Source organism: Leucopleurus acutus (assembly GCF_964270905.1).
Source record: "Leucopleurus acutus genome assembly, chromosome: 8".
Taxonomy (NCBI): Eukaryota; Metazoa; Chordata; class Mammalia; order Artiodactyla; family Delphinidae; genus Leucopleurus; species Leucopleurus acutus.
The window spans coordinates 85,996,691-86,003,473 of record NC_139151.1 but is presented as its reverse complement, the minus strand read 5'-3'; positions in this window follow the sequence as shown (position 1 = coordinate 86,003,473).

The following is a 6,783-nucleotide window of genomic DNA, read 5'->3' as shown; positions in this document are numbered from 1 at the left end:
TTAGGCTGATCTGACCACACATGCCATGTGGAAAGGATAAGAGAATCCTAACAGGTGGCAGGCAGTCTTGGCACCATAGCCTAATAAATGTCCTCCCCCTTGAATCCACATCAATGGCTCCTTGGGAGCAGAGAGGTGGGTAGAGGCGTCAAAGTAGTGAACAAGGAGTTTGATCTTTTGTCAAATTTGGAACATGTTTGGGGTACATGAGGTTCAGTGAGCATCTCCACCTTTCACCAAGCAAAGTGTACACGAATGTTGTCATTGCTTATGATTTAAACATATCTTTCTAAAGGTGAAATAAAATGCAATTACCAAACCAAGATGTATAGAAATTTTAAAAATTCTGTTGCGTGGTAATCTTGTTGTTTGAAACTTTAGGCCACTGCCAATAGCCAACACTAACTACTGAGGAGTTTCCTTCAGTGCTGGAAAAAAAAAAAATTGCAATGAAACTTTAAAGGTTTCTTTTAACAAAATCTGTCCCTAATCAAATCAGATCTCTGACTGTCCATGTTACTGGTGTGTCCTAGTCCATGAATCTACTCAATATTACGAGTACTTTTACCTTTGTCACAGTCTTATCCCCCCTCCAACTTCTTAATTTTTCTTTAAAAACAAAAGAAGCAGAAGTCCACCGAATAGCTGTTATTTTTATCTGAGTACCATGTGGTAGAAACTTCTACTAAAGAGTCATCCTCCAATTAAAGTGTAATTTTTCAATTATGAAAAAACACAACTGATGCAGATAAGGAGTCTTCCGGTAAATTCCTTTTGAATGTCTTACGGTATTGCAAATATAAATGCACAAAAAGACTTCTCTAACCTCTTAATAGAAGGTGAGTCAATGCTACCGTCATAAAAATGTTCACATATTTACCCACCATAAAAGGGAAACTGGCCTCAGAACATCTTAGAGAAAACACAAGGTTATGGGCTAGTCCTGACAAATGCTAATACTTCTACTTAATCAGTATGTTCTTGAAACCTAGGCACAGAACTGCTCCAACAAGATTCCTCAGGTCCTTAAAAAAGGAATGTGTTTGGTGAAGGTTAAACGGACACATTTAGAAGCTGAGACAGATGAAGAGTGGGAGAAACCCAATCAGCCTGGCATCCTACAAGGTATGAGCCTTGTGTTATATTTTACAAACTAATAACTGCATTGGTGGTAGTAAGGATGAGGGTGGAGAAGCAATACACTTCAAAGAAAAACATATTCAAGACACTTGCAAAACAATCTGGGGAAAATCGAGGAGATATTTCTACTTACCAAGCTCTGGTATCTGTATAGAAAGAACATGTACTTTCAACCACAGAGACATTTACTAAATTAAAATTTATTAGACATTTCTTTTTCCATAGCTCGTTATCTCATAGCAAAACTAAAGAACTTTTTGGTCATCACTCAATAACTTGCCCTCTAAGTGAGAACACTGAGGTGTTTTCCTGTTGGACCCTTAATTATTAATCCACACCAGTTACCACCTCTTTGTGAATCGGAAGGTTAAAGGAATGTATCATTCATTAATATTAAAATCTAGAGGACATTAAGATTTCTGAGGCTTTAGCTACAGACTTATTTCTGTAATATTCTTATTTCTATAGTCCTGTAGCAGGTGCTACCAAGAAGTTCAGCAAGGTGTTTTCACTACAATAGAGAGGCATTTCCCCAACTCGTAAGTCTTTTTAATGTGCTAACCTCCAGAATTTCCTTTTAAATTGATGTTTTTAAAAGAAGAATCTCTTGTGAGGCTCTGGGACCAACCTGCTTGTCTGAATCCTGTCATCGCCGCTTGTTAGCTGTGTAATCTTAGACAAGTTACTTAACATGTCTTTTGTGAAATGCTGATAATACTAATACCTATCTTACAAGGTTATGATGAAAACTTCTGAGTTAATAATACATGTATAAAACATGGAGAACAGTGCCTGAAACACACTAAGTTAGCTATTACTATTGTATTATTATATTTTCATGGTCAGCATACGTATAGTTTGAAGAAAAGGTCTGTATCTACTTAGTGGGAATGAAGTTAACTAGGTAACCAGAAAATTATATTGAAATATCTACCTAGAAAATAAGAGTACTGTAGAGAATTTCTCAAATGATCCTTTTAAAACATTAATTTATTTTACCAGTTTTTCCATTTTTAAGGCTTTTTAGGAAGCTATTCCTCCCAATATTTTCCAAACTTGTGATGACTCATTCAGGAAACAAAACATACAAAAGCCCCGTGACCCCACTGAATATTAAGTTTCCAATTTTGCCTAATTCATAGGCTCATATACTCTCACCTGCAAGGAATAATGACTTTAAGCATTCTCTGAAAAATGACTGAAATTGAAATTTTAAAAGGACAGAGTTTGCTCTCAGGAACACTTACATCTATATATCTTAGCATCTATTTCCATTCTTCTAAAGTTGCATCAAAGCATAGGTATAAAGAGAATACCTGGAAACTCATCATGATATTCTAATTAGTATTTAATTAACAGGTTGAGATAAGATACATTCTTATTAATTCATCAATAATTAACAGATGATTTGGCGTCAAAATGGAATGCCCACAAATTATTCACTAAGTAATGAAACCTAGTTAACGGTGGTGGCTGTGTAGCACGGCAAGAGCTGCATGTGCTCACTGCTGAGTAAAGTTGGCTTCCACTTCACAAGCATTCGTTCTCAACTAATACATTTAAAGAACAAACTAGCTTGATATTTAGCATTAGAAATACCGAATGGTAAAAGTAAAACTTGATTTTTACCTGCTCCTATGTTTTTGCTCAGCTGGAGAACTCAAAAGATAGGATCCTGATTCTCTGAAAATAAATTCGACTGATGGTCCCTTGAGAAGCAAAACAATGGGCGTGAAGATTTACCTAAAGAAGTGGCTGTCCTGGCAGATGACTTATTCTATTAATAAAATGCGTTTGCACACACAAGACACCTTCAAAAAAGTCGGGCCTGGAGAAGAGGTAGGAGGAGTGGAGGCATGAAACACATTTCCATCATACAAAGCGTGACCGTTTCTTCCAAACTCAGCCTCTTTCTTTAGGCATGATGAGCTGGCAAAGAATATTTTCTTTGCGAGCAGTAGTGTGTAAAGTTCTCTCTGCCCATGCAACTTGCCACTAGGTAGCTTTCCTCCCAACTAAGTTTCTAAGCTTTGCTGGGATTAAAGTTATTATAGTAATAGGTACAGGTACTGAGTCAAGGTCATGGAAAATGAACTGCTGAGCTTGTATAACAAGTGCTAAATATTTGGTTACTAAAATTAGAGAAACCAGAAACCGTAAGGAGCTGGTCATAACCAGTAATGTAAAAACCTGGTTCAAATGTTACCTCCTCTGTGACACTGGCCTCTCAGCCCAGGTCCTATGCACAGACTCTGATTACTGCAACTCTGAATTGCATTTCATTTATCTGTAGTTTAAGCTGCTTGAGGGTAAGGGCCATTACTATGAATCCTCAGTGCCGACACACAGTAGATGCTCACCATTGTTGAATGAATAATATCTCAACATCTTCTTTTGTTTCACATTTTAATCAATGTTTCACCTAACAGGGGAATTTATTTGAAATAACTCCTACCCACAAAGTAGATCTAACATAGACTGCTATCCCTTACTAAGATGTCTTATCATTTGGAGTTATTCCAAATTACAAGATTGCATTTTATTTCCCAGCCTATCTGGTTGGGTTGTTGTGCCAGCCACTAATTAATTTCTCAGATTCAACTGTACCCTTCAATGCCTGCTCTGAACTTCTGCACTAATCGATGATTCTTCTAAGCAGTTCTCCTTTACAGCAAGCACAGTAAGTTTCTGAGAAGGCGCCTGGGAGGCACTGCCAAATTCTAGCTGCTGCCGGACTGCTCAGTGGGCGTAGAACACCCAGTGATGCTTTGCCCCTGCCTTGTGCCCAGAATGGGAGCCCCAGCTCAGCCTGATGACTACCTTCCCACATGGCTCTCCCCACACAAACAGCAGGTGCTCCAGGCCTCCCACCCGCAGTGGCACGGTGACCCTCTCAGCTGAGGCTGACCCGTGCCCTGGAGGGTGGCTTCATAGTTCCCTGGCGACTGCAGACAGATCTGTCCTGGGCAATGCAATGAACTTCTCCAACACCCAGTGGGCTGCAAATACTGGATGCTGACTGATAAGGTGGTCAATATAGAAGGCTTCACCCTGAGATACAGTTGTCAATATAGAAGCCTGGAGCTTCCAAAATAAAAACTGAGGTAATTAATTACCTTTGGCTCTGAACTCGGACCAAAGATATTTATTAAAGTAAAATGTCCTATATCATGTTTTTTATCCTTAGAGAAACTAAGCCCCTAATTTTTTTTTAAGCTTCTATTTTCCTAAGCCTTCTATTTGGAGATAGAAGTTACAACCCTTAACTTCAGCATTGCAGGTTAATAGTTGTCCATAATGAAAACAAAAATTCCTCAGCACTTTCTGCATCAATCACCAGAAAGGCACAAAGCGAACTACTACACTACAGAGAAATATGAATTAAGAGTGGCCATGTAGGGAGGGCTTCCCTGGTGGCGCAGTGGTTGAGAGTCCGCCTGCCAGTGCAGGCGATGCGGGTTCGTGCCCTGGTCCGGGAGGATCCCACGTGCCACGGAGCGGCTGGGCCCGTGAGCCACGGCCGCTGGGCCTGCGCGTCCGGAGCCTGTGCTCCACAACGGGAAAGGCCACAGCAGTGAGAGGCCCGCGTACCGCAAAAAAAAAAAAAAAAAAAAAAAAGAGTGGCCATGTAGTAGACACATTTTATTATTGAAGAACAGGACCTTCCAATTATTGCAAGTAGAATATGCTATCTGTTAGTACAGAACTATACCTGCAGCAATAACACAACCAAGAAAGTTATATACTGCAGTGTGGTGAGCTTGAAGTTTGGCACTTACAAAGACCTAGGTTCAAATCCCAGTTGTGGCGCTTCTGAGCTGTGTGCCTTTGGCCAAATAACATAATCCCTGAGTTTCTTTCCTTATCCTGTCTTGTGATGATGGTTATAAAGTAAGATATACCTACCTTATAAAACTGAGAAGATTAAACAAGGTAAGCAACCATTAGTATGATTTTCCCTCCTGTTTCCTCATTTTATAGGTAAGAGAATATTGAGGCACAGAGATAAAGTTTTTACCAAAAGCACAGTAGTTTACAGATAAAGTTGAAACTAGGCTTAAAATACTCTTGACTTAAGCATGCAAACTTGGGAAATGAAGTATGTACTAAAGACCAGTAGCTCCATTCGATAAGGATAGTAATTTATTAAGTAAATAATAAATTATAGCTGCCTGATAAATGCCATAAGTGTAGAACAAGTGCAATTTATGTGATTAAAAATTTAACATATTCATATAATACTTTATGCTTTATAAAGTGCTATGACTAATATAATTTAATCTGACCACAGTAGCCTTATCTTTAAAAGACCTATTTTTTTAGTTATAGTAGTAATTTCATAGACTAAGAAATTTCAGAAAAAATAAATTACTTTAGGTGTGAATAAAGGAAAATCATGACTAATTAATGATTTTGCTATAATTTCTCAACTTTTAATAAAAGCCCAAGTTTCTCTTAACTGTATATATCATATATAGAAGAGGTTAAATTAGAGGTTTAAAAAGTAGCCACTTTGCTAGGAAGAATAAGGTTGCTTGGATTTGTTGCAAAAAATATAAGTAAGTAAATGTGAAAGTAAACTTTGTATGGTCAAAGAAATAAAAGACTGCCACTAACAGAGGCAAATGGTTTTTCAAAATACGTCTTTGTACCCTACAATTTCAATTCAATGGTGTCTTCAATATTACAAGTCTAGACAAACCACACCTTCCTTCAGTCCTCCCCGGCCCCATCTCTTGAAATCAACAGACACTAGAAAATAAATTTTAAAAATCCACAAAACTATTTCAAATGATTTTATTAGAAAACTGTTGTGTTTCCCATTTACAAAAAGCTTAAATGTTTCCTGAAATATACCACTTGCTGTACATAACTTATCAGAATCTTAACCTTTTGTACACTGGTGATGGGGGCCATGGAGGGTGGTGTTTTGGACTGGGAAACTGCATCACTGTTGCTGCATTATCCGATAGCACACACCAACCCCACATATTCATAATATACACAGCAAATGAACATGTCGAATATTCTTAAGTTTCTCCCATCTTTAAAGCCCCTGACCTGGTACAGAATCTAACCAATGGACACTTTCATTATAGCAAAAGCTTCCAGCTGGTCCTGCTGATGGCTGTCCTCTCCATTTTGACCTACCTTGCATATTGTGGCCAGATTAACTTGAAAGTAATTCTGCCCTGTTACTTCCTTTTTCAAAAGTCAACAAAAGTTTCCCATTAATAACGTCACCATTTAAAATAATGGTTAATTCTTACCAGCAATACGCTTGGTCCTTTCATTTCCTCACTTCACCTGAGAAAAAGTCCACCATGATGCAATGAGTAATAAGGACAAATTTTCCTTGAAAACTGAGAATTGTCAGTTTTATTTTTCTCCCACACTCTAACTACAATATATTAACTCACAGCACCACCTATCTTTCAATAAAAGGTTAGGAAACTAGTTTTACTTTTAGCATAATGCCCAAATATCTGGCCTGTACAATTTAGTGTGAAATTAAGTCTAAAATGCAGGAAGGAAAAAAAAAAAATCTGAAAATAGAAGTTCCATTTGACATGTATATAAAACACTTATACCAGTATGTATCAATTTCTTAGTAATGTTTCAAACAAAGGAGTCTGGCCAGCA